This window comes from Orbicella faveolata, unplaced genomic scaffold, assembly GCF_042242905.1.
Source record: "Orbicella faveolata isolate gen_17 unplaced genomic scaffold, um_ofav_v1 contig_34, whole genome shotgun sequence".
Taxonomy (NCBI): domain Eukaryota; kingdom Metazoa; phylum Cnidaria; class Anthozoa; order Scleractinia; family Merulinidae; genus Orbicella; species Orbicella faveolata.
Genome location: NW_028301563.1, coordinates 25,048,928 through 25,059,719, shown reverse-complemented (window position 1 = coordinate 25,059,719; position 10,792 = coordinate 25,048,928). Strand labels below are relative to the sequence as shown.

The following is a 10,792-nucleotide window of genomic DNA, read 5'->3' as shown; positions in this document are numbered from 1 at the left end:
TCTGCTTTTATCGGCGGCCATCTAAATCACGCATTCACTGCCAAGGGCATTGTTTATATTAGTCCGTGTAACTGACGATGTGTGGAGATCTGGCCCGGATAGTCGCTGTTTTAAAACCACAAGCAATGGTGCTATCCAGTAAGATCATTTGCCTCCTTTGATTCACATTCGATATTTTTTCTATAAACCCCTGTAAACCATGCTGAATTTTCAAAATCAGGTAGTTTTCTACATGCTTTATCTCGGAAACAAAGTCGGTGACCCCCATTTTGTTTTTGCATTTCTGACACAAGTAACTCATTATCTGACTGCTGTAAAAATTAAGAAAAAATCTATCCACTGGAAAATTTTCGTGCGAACGTCCTAAAATACGGCGTTACGTGTGTAATGTGAAACCGGGGAAAAGTAACATAACGACTTATCACGTGACCTCCTGACCTCAGAGGTCATTCGAGTTGTTTATTCAGTGGTTGGGGACTGATTTATTTACTCATGAGTCTACATGAGGCATATGGATATGAGAAACTAATTTACTACGGTTTGAAGCGTATATTCTATCATATTTTTAAAGGACTCTCGACTGAGCAAGACGATGAAACAGCCAGGACTGAGTGTGCCACTCAGTGTCTCATCTCAAAGATAAAAATTGCCTTGACCTGAATCTCCCACAATGATCTTGATTAGGTTTCTTGAAACTTTAGTTTCTATCGCTTCTTTCAAGAATTTTGTAGTTTGCTCTTGAGAGTCGCGTGAAAGTGTTTGGGTTAGTATTCAACAAAATTCGATTTACAATCGATGTTATTAAAGCTACGACTGCGTAAGTAATGTGAAATTATCAGTAATGTGAAATTATCACAGTAGAAATCCAAGAGGTTATTGCAAAAATTATAAAAGGGGTTAATCGTGCCTAAATAATATCATATGCATACAATAGGGGGAGGGGAAAAAGTTTGCTGGAATGGAAGTACTGTAACTATAACCAAGTAAGTAGTAGATAAATGTTGTGCTGTCGCATTGTATTGTAAGTATTTCTCATTGTAAGTAGTGTTTTTTTTTTTTTTCTTACTTTTTCTTGGTCTGTTAGTGTTAAATAAAGTTAATTGAAAAAAAAAAAAAAAAAAGAAAAAGAAACTACGGCTGCATACGTGTATGCAAACAAACAATTGCGTCTGTGTTTTGATGTTTTAATCCGTTATTTTGTAGTCCTTGATATTCACCAATGTTTACTTTGCCGAAGGCTAAGCAGTTGTCTGTTTCGTAAGCCATTTTCTCGACACTTACAATTTTTTTTTTTTAACTATTAACGAGTTTTTCTCTACTCATTTAAAGGAAAATAGAAATTGTAAGTAACCACCCAGTATGGAACACGGAGCCAAATCTCCGAAAATTTAATCATAAAACGTGACTTTTGTAGATATTATAATAGAGTTGCCCCAACCATAAAATAAAACACAACCGTAAGCAAACCAATGTGAATATGAACAATTCAGCATTTGGTGAGTGCGTTTTCCTCCATCCAAAAAATCATAACCAGTTTCTACCTTATCGTAAATGCTCTTTTTCTTTGGCCATCGTAGCTTAATAAGAAATAACACACAAACTGCGGTGACAAACATGACAATAAAACGCATTTTGGAAAACAAAATTCATTAACTTGAAACATATCAAACGTCAAGTATTTGGAGTTTACCTGTGACATTCTAAAGCAAATTTTCTTCTCTCTTAAAAGGGCGTTTTCGACCACAACAAATCATGACCTGAGGGGAAATGTATGCATGCAAGAAAATCGTAAGGGCTTCTCAATCAGTATTGCATATTTTCCGTCTGTTCTTTACATGCTTCGAATTTTGACAGGAAAGACAATTAAAAAGTTTTGCGTCATTACGGTTTCTGTAACACACATGGGTGTTTTTGCATCACTAAGTTTGCTCTTTACGCTTTGCTCTCACTTAACTAGTCAGAGTGGATGATGCCCAAATCAACTTTGCACTTTTTCTGCGCATTCCGTAAGAAATGTATGTGGTCATTTTCGCTTCATATGACCTGCCACTAAAAAATTAACGTTTTCGGATTCGTTGTACCTCATATGATAACCTAGTTGAACTAGTAAACTCAATATTAGCGATCAGTTGGTATAACAAGTCGGTGTAAGAGAGCATCAAAGTTGCAAGATCAGATGCAGCTGATTAGGTACAAAGAATGTAACGTCACAAATTCTGTATCCAATCAATCACCCTGGGCACACACGCCAACAAAAATGCCAGGGTGATTGCATCTCGGATCAACGGACGCGCGCATAAAAATTGAAAACAAATTTCAAAACGGCGGCTTGTGTGCCATTTCAAGATGAATCGCAAAAATGACTCATATTGACACAGAAGAGGTCCAAGAATCCAGTGACGAGGTGAGCGACAAAACAGATAAGCCATTGAGTCAGCTGTCAATTGTTTCATAGAATGCAGTGACGTGGGGGAAAATTTCGCATTTTTTTGTTAAACAAGAGGCAAAAAGATTAAGAGGTCTTTACGAACAACGTGCTCGAGGGAAAGATCCTTTTTCCATTTTCTGTGAATCATCACTCGACACAGGAGCAGAGTTAAAAGACGAGACCTGTACATGGCTGGATTTAATCTACAGAAGGCTGCCAGCTCGTCGGCGAATTAAGAGACCTTGGTATTTGGAGTTTACCCGTAACATTCCAAAGGAAATTTTCTTAGCCATTAAAAGGACCTTTTCAACCACAACAAATCATGACCTGAGACGAAATGTATACATGGAAGGAAATCGTAAGGGCTTCTCAATCAGTATTGCATATTTTCCGTCTGTTCTTTACATGTTTCGAATTTTGACAGGAAAGACAATTGAACAGTGTTGTGTCATTACGGTTTCTGTTACACACATTAGTTTTCTTTGCATGACTAAGTTTGCTCTGTACACTTTGCTCTCACTTAACCAATCAGAGTAGATCAGATCGCTGGACGTTGACCTCACCCGACTGAAACAAAATTCTTCTTTAAATTTACTGTTTCACACCTGCACATCCTCATGGTAAACTTTGTTTTTACCAAAACTTAACTAAATAGCGCTGTTAACTTTAGCAGCCGAAATGGACTATTCGAAGCAAAGCGGCGTCAGCGACCCTAAACTAGCTAGACTAGGTTTATGGAAAGGTTGTAATGTCATTGGTTTTGTAAGCGAAGAAGGCAGTGTAGATTCTCTCTTGTCTTTACTTGATTTATTCAAGTTTTTTTCTTCGAATTGTAGGGCTCTACTAGTTTTCTACGTCGTAATTCATGTCCAACCTTCACAGAAAATACACATTACGGAATTAAGAGAGCCAAAGAGTTTAGTTTCGCCAAATTGAATGCGATAGATTAAAGAAATATAAAGACAGCACACCTTGGAAAAACGATTGGAGACTGCTTCGATCACAAGAGTGACAATTTTATTATCAAGACCGAAACTTTAAAAGGAAGAAAACGTCGCTGACGTCCTCCTTATTGGAAATAAAGTTTGGATTCTCGCGTCTATCTAGTGGTTCATAAAAAAAAAAAAATTAAATTTATCTTCAAGTGCAGTGTATACAGAACTTCACGCCGTTGCTTGTTCTGTGGCCGTTCAACAGGCGGACTTGTTACCTGCCAAACTATTCTTTCACTTACTTTCTTAAATTGGACGCAGCGGCATACCAGGTGAGTTTGGCCGAACCATGGTTCGTACTTTTGCGAGAGGTAGTCCAGCCGAAATACCCATGGCGAGACCAAACCAGCCTCACATGCCGCCAAAGCGCACCAGAAAGGAACGATTAGGTCTTTACCGTACCCAAATTCGGCCAAATGACCTGATATTGTAGCCATATCAGGTCAGTGACTTGATGTCTCAAGACAGTAGACACAGCTTCTGATTGGCTAGTTGAGGATTTGGGTATGGTAATTTAGAGTTAGATGAAGAGATGTACTCACGGAATCCAAAGCTCGGTATTGTAGCGGAAAATATCCTCAGGTAAGTCTTTCAACTGATTGTTTTGCAATTCCCTACCAACAAATAATCACATTCAGTGTCAATTGCGCGATAGAAGGGAAATTAAAGAGTGTGTGCTAGGGGGTTCCCCTCCTGATATAGGATACAACCTTACAGAAAACAAGAATAATAAAAATAAAAATGGGAAAACAAAACTCTCTTACAGGATCCTTTCCATGTTGTTTCTCGATCTAGAAAATTCTAAGATCCCGAAATTGCAGGACCTCTTTCATTTGTGACACCACTCATATTTAGCCTGAGACATAGGAGATTTGGGCAATGAGTGATAAAGTGTCCGGGCTGACTTAAGGTGGCCGAACACAGTTTTCAAGAGCCTCTGTCTAATTCACCATTACTTTAAAGCTATTTATGCTTTGGCGCCCGTTTTTTGCAAGAGTCAAGGTTAACCACAGAAGGGTTTATTCTCACATTTTGGCTAAGGTGAGTGCTGTTGCCATGACAACGGGGCTGCTTAAAAACAAGGCTTAAAAAATGTTTTTTGTTTATTTAAAAAAAAATTAGTCGTTAGATTTTTTTCATCATTTGCCCACTATGAATTGACATTAAATTTTTGACATAGGCGACTTTCGTAATTCGCCGTAATTCGTTTTCACTGCATGTTCTGTATTATTAAAAATTCCCTATGTCAAAATTCACATTTTTTGCAATATATCATTCGCGTGGTTTCTGAATTATTTTTTTGCCAAATTTCTTGAAATTCTAACGACTGGATCGTTAGAAATCAGCAAGTTTCTGCAAAAGCAATCGGTCTCAATTTTTCGAGTAACTGCGCATGCGCTGCATTTAACTGACTTCTTTCGGTAACAAAGAAAAAGCTGAGAATTGTTGGGTTCTTTGTGTCGTTACCTTTTCTAACATAGCTTTGTAATAAAAGACTAAAGGCATCAATACACTGCGTTCAATGATGGAGAAAAATAGCGCATATAGTGCGGGTGTTGAGTAAATAAAATGATCACTCTATTGAAGGCATGTTTGTTTTTCAATCCTTGTGCGCGCGCTGAATTGCATCAGCAAAAGCGCGCGCGAAAACTGTGTTCGGCCACCTTAACATCGAATTTATCTTACACAACAAGCGTTTTAAGAGCTCCTGCCTGAGAGCATTGAGAGTCTTGCGAGAGCGACTATTTTGGCACATTGTTCATAATTCGCCTCAAGATACCCTTTGGTGAACTGTTTTCAAAAATCATAATTTTAAGTTCCAGCGTTTTTTTGTTTTCCAAAAAAATTCGAAAGTTTGAAAATGAGGTCGAAGTGCGTTTTCCGCCCAATGGAATGCCCCAAATAACACGGAAAGACGAAGCATTCGTTAAGTCTTGAAATTTAATCAATTACTGTTAAAGTTTACTCAGGTATAGAATAGCTATTCCTCTTTAGGTCTAACGTAAGAAATATGTCAAATGCTCCAATATTCTGAATTTTCAAGCCATCCTAAAAACGCGTAAAATATTGGCTAAGTTTGAGTGGGTAAAACCTTTCCTGGTACGTTGTTTTTTTCGAAATTTAACTCTATAGCCTAAACGTTTTGTTCTTTAGCTGTTATCCTTCCAAATCTCAAGCTCGAACTCAACGCGCTTCCGTCTCTGCAGCAACTCACAGATGACCAGATAATTTGAACACGAAATGGACGCTGAACTTAGAGGTTAAGGAAAATAAAAAATAAGCTCTTGTATTTTCTGGCTTGACCTTACGACTAATCTATCCCTTAAGTTAGATAAGTCATTTAGAAACCATTGAAAGCCTGCGAGTGAAAAAAATTAAACAATGATAAAATTTGAAAACCAGTTGTCAACAGATAATCTGTCGATTTCACATGGGACAAGAGTACACAAACATACCTGTCGCAAACGTTCCTGAATAAGTTGCAACGAAAACAACAGCATTATATCCTTATTAGCGTATAATCTATGATTTTATAAGACAAATTTCACGAGCTGAACAGGTTAATTTCGCTTGTGACTCTTGTAGTTTTATGCTCAATATTATAGCAAATATTAATTCCGCCCGCTTAATGTTTACAAACAACTCGGTTCATCGTGCGGAGCTCATATTCAGATCCAAAGTGAACGCAATACATACCAAGAGCTCGAACCTACCCCAATGACACCGCAGGCAGCCGCTGAAGCCATATTTTTCTCGAATCAAGTACCTTTACCACCAAGCATAACTGACATTTTAAGACGGTGGTTTTGCTGTTGAAACGCGAGAGACCCGGAGTAATGCAACACTCCTTTGAGTCACGCATGCGGAGACGGGATACTATATCTGTTGTCAATGTAAAAGTCGAGTTAGCAGACAAGTGAGCTTAAGTTAGCAGTATTCTCAAATACTGTAAAATCAAATACAACCTCGCTTATTTCCAGGTGTCACGGTTATCTTAGTATTTTACAAGCAAAATACAAATTGTTGCCAAACTTTTGCTGCCCATTTTTCACACATGGTTTTTGGCGGCAAGAGAGAGGGGAGTGGTCGGCGTCGTAGGAGTCTGTGAACAAAAAGGAAGGGTAACCCTAATGCCACAGTTATCCTAACAATAAGACTTCTTTAGCACTCGAAAGTTTGTTGTTTTGTATCGGCGTGCTTATGATGCAGCCAGAATGCACTACGATGACAAACCCTAGCTGAGCGTGAATGTTACCCTTGCACCTGGGTTATATGTTGTCCTTGTAAAGACTCGGATAGGTACAACTCGGCTATCTGAATCACTTAATTTCAATTCCATGAAACAAAATATGTTCTACACACTGACGATCAACAATTAATCACCAAAATTGTTTATATTTAGTTTGGCGCTTAAGTTTCCGATATGTTTGTTGCTACTGTCGCTAAAATATCCTTAAGCAGAATTGTTTATAGTCTTGCCTTCAAACGCGTTCTAAAATCAAGGAAAAAATGGTGTCTGGATGATTAAGAGCTTGAAATCAAAATTTGATTTTGCTTGTTAACTCGGGCTAGGATAACCCTACTGATACGGTACCCTCCCTTCTTGTAAACAGGCCTCAGTACAGTCCTTGTGGATCGTAAGGTTTGTTCATTGTTGACAAGAACAGTTCTGTGTTATGTCCTTTAGTAGTTCCATGTACGGAGCTCTCCTGCGCACGGGAGGCTGTGGTATATCTAGACCCAGGCCCTCGCATACACGCTGCAGCGTTGGTAACTTGAGTATCTTCAAGGTATCACCTTTCACCATTGAGCAAAGATGGAACTGGCCATACAAGTCATAATGGGATGCTGGATCTGGCTTGCTGTGGCCGCCACGTCTCTGGCGCCAGTGAAATTTGTCTCCTCTTCTGATGCCTGGATATCTAACTCATTCATATCTTGCTGGCGAGCGGCAGCATTAAGACGTGAAAAGTAAGAGGCGCTCTGCGAGGCTGTAAGGAGTTCTGATGACTGGAAAAGGCGCAGACAGTCAGCACGACGAGCACGGCGCATTTCACGAGCAACGACCTCCGCATCGAGCTTTCGGCCTGTTGTTTGGCCGATACGAAATTTAGCCAAAAGAGCCCATCCCTCCTTGGCAGCTGCAATAGGGTAATCCTGGGAAAGCGTTGAGGTTTTTAGGGTTGGTAAAACGCCAACGCCCTCCTCCAGGGCTGACTTCTAACCCATTTTGGCTAGATCTATCACAGTATGTCTCTCAGGGGACCGTGTCCATTTCTCGAGGGACAAGTGCTTTTCAAGCGCCGATACCTGTTGAAAGATGCGCACGCACCCATCCTGGGGACATGAATAAACCCCAGCAACTTTGTTGCTCTCCTCTGGATTGACATTCTGCATTTCCTCCGCGCTGGCTTCAGGAGTTGTGGCTTTGGTCGACTTGTTGCCCAAAGGTTTGAAGTCTCCCGGGGAAAATGCTGCCACTAGTCCGCTCTGACTTGGTTCTGAAATATGATGAGACACACATCCACATTATATTTCAATCTAGGAACAAGTAACAATGCAGTTATTGTTATTGGTAATAACAGGTGTTGAAGAGGTACTACTGAAAAGCATTACCCATCCCTCACTCCCTCTCTACCTAACACTATTAATCAGGGAGGTTTCCGCACTCGTTATTGTATATAATTTAGGTCGAATTGTGAAGAACACCGTAGTAACGGCAAAATAAGAGAGTTTGTCAGTCCGTAGAACAAATCGTGACATTATGTCTACAATATTTGGCTACTCACCAGAAGACCTAAAAGACGATACATCCAGTTTGATTACATCACCAGGACCGACACCATATGCACGCCAACAAGTAACGGTGTCTGTTGAAGTAAACTCAAAGTTGTTCAGCCTTGTGATACTTGCTACTGTCTGGGCCGAGTCTTGCGTCTCGGCAATGGTGTCCATGGAAACCACTCGGACTCCCTCCAATCCTCCATGAGAAATCAATGCAATTTTCATGTCATTTGCAGTGCACACGTCGTGTCCTTCATTTATGTATGTCCTGATATGGAATTTGCGTGACGCAGCCAATCGATCTGCCGCACCTTTACCCCCTTGTGGATTGCTAAAATCAATACGTGCCACCCAAAATTCCGCAACGTGTTCCCATATGTCGACACGCCAGGATTGTGCGAGAGGAATGGTAACACCCGGCGTTATCCTGACGAAAAAAGGCCGTGTTGATTTCCGGGTGCTCCTGCTTAAGTGTGGTCAGAACGTGGTGCATGATGGCTACGACTGAAGAGCTTCCCTGGCTACATGACTGGATGACGTGGATGAACCCTTGCTACTGTAGGACCCCTTCTACCCGTCGGTATACGACTGATATGTGCCAGGATATAGCACGCTTGCCAAATCAATCTGCTTGGGACTCTCGGTACCTCTGCGGCAAGAACGTCATTGCCCAGTCGTTTACAATGAAAACCGCTTCTTGGTTGAGGGCGACGATGACATCCAGGCGAACCTGGTCTTGGTGTGCTAATCGTAACAAATGACATTCCCATGACTGGATGGCAAGCGTGGCGTGATTGGTAAGATATACAGCTTCGTCTCTGTCGTCATCCGTGTGAAACGGCGCCCTAGCTACGGCTTCTGAAATGGCGGCAAGCGTAGAATTTAGGTTTTCGCACTGCTCGCATACGTCTTCGTGTCGGTGATCGCATTGTTGCCGAAGGTCTGGGTTGGTACAATCGCTAAGGGCAAACACACTGCAGTGACTGGCTACCTCAGAGTTGGTGCTAATGTGAACCTGTCAAGGAATGCATTTAAATGCATTACACGTCATACCTGTATTGCCAAGATCGCTACACTAATAAGGTACATATTCAGCTGGCCTTGGATCAAAGAGAATAAAGGAAAAAATCGTGGCGGTTAAAATAAAACACCATTAAAAAATAAATGGAAAAGGTGACTAAGGCACTTTTCCCATCAATTGGCCATTCCCACCCCCACCCTCCACCCCTCTCGCCATCCCCTTCTCCCTCATCAAAGCCTGATCTTTCGATGGGAGAGCCTTTGGACTAATTTTTGTTTTTTCTAGATAACCGTTTTAATGCCGTTTTACAGAATTACTACTGTAGAATGAATTAGAAAAAAAAAATGAACATTAGTACCTATGTTTAAAAGGCATATTCAAAGCGAATTTTGAGCAACCCACCGCGAGACAGATTTTGTCCCAGTCCTACAATTTTTTAGGGTTAGTTTTCAAAAAACTATTAGCTTGAAATCGCCTTTAAGATACAATTTGGCAGTCTTCAAGGATTGGGTGTCAATGGCATCTGATTCCTTTCCCAGTCCGAGTTCGCTAACCTGGCACACTAAGGATTCAAGGTCTTCAAAAGCGCGAGCACCTTCTGCGGCAAAGTATTCAAGCCATTGAAGAGACTTGCGCACTGAAGCTTTGCACTCTGCTAGTATCCGCAACATGGTGCGCTCGCTGAAGGGCTCGAATCCCGTCTCATCGCAGTACTGTTCGTACTGGCCCGCTATCCTCTGTGGAATAAGCGTACGGATGGCGTTCGGTATTTCAATAGTTTTTCCTGAGGAAAGCGTCAGCATGTTCTGTCCAAAAGGCAGATCTTGGACTAAATGAGGACTCGTAATGAAGGACAGAAAATGGTCCAACTGCTGCCGCTCAACTCTTACTCTCACTAATGGTTGGTAGGTCATGGAAGCGTCGCGCCCAAACTGCAGGCGATGAAGGTTGGCTATGGTGCAGTGATATCTCGACAAGCCTGGTATAAACACTGAGATGGCCTTTTAGCTGGCAAGACCTGCCATGATGGACAGAATCTGTCTTCTCGTGTACTAGCCATTTGCATTGCCGTAAGCCTCTGCCAAAGCCTCGAGGTAGTCTTTTGACGGCTGCGATAAGTCTTCTAGACCAAGGGTCTTCTTCATGGCAGCAGACGAGACAGTGGCCTGCCAAAGAGAACCTGCGTCTTTCGGGCTGATTGTGCGGAGGACAGAGGACACGATCTCTGCCGTTCTTTTGGTGTATCGTTGCTTGGTTCTGTCAGAGACCTGTTCCCACTCAAGCCAGGGTTGAACTATCGGAGCGATACCGTCGGAGAGTAAATACTCATTCAACCTTTCTCGAGGCACCACCGACATTGCCTTCACAGTTTGCGTTTCCTCGCTCGTGCTTGAAACAATGCTATCTGTATCTGGACTAAGGAAAGTCTCATCGTCAATTGCAAGCCTTGATAATTCTGCCGCCAGATCTTCAGATGAAACATCGCTGTCCGAGGGATCCTTTTCCACCAATGTCTGCTATAAGTAAAAATAATTTCAATAGTAACTAAAAAGCGTATTTATTTTC

The 10,792-nt window shown here is 41.3% G+C and overlaps 1 pseudogene; it reads right to left on the bottom strand.

Annotated features, from left to right (window-relative positions):
* Positions 1-6,650: 6,650 nt before the first annotated feature.
* LOC149105422 (uncharacterized) lies at positions 6,651-10,286 on the bottom strand (annotated as a pseudogene).
* Between the last annotated feature and the right edge of the window lie 506 nt (positions 10,287-10,792).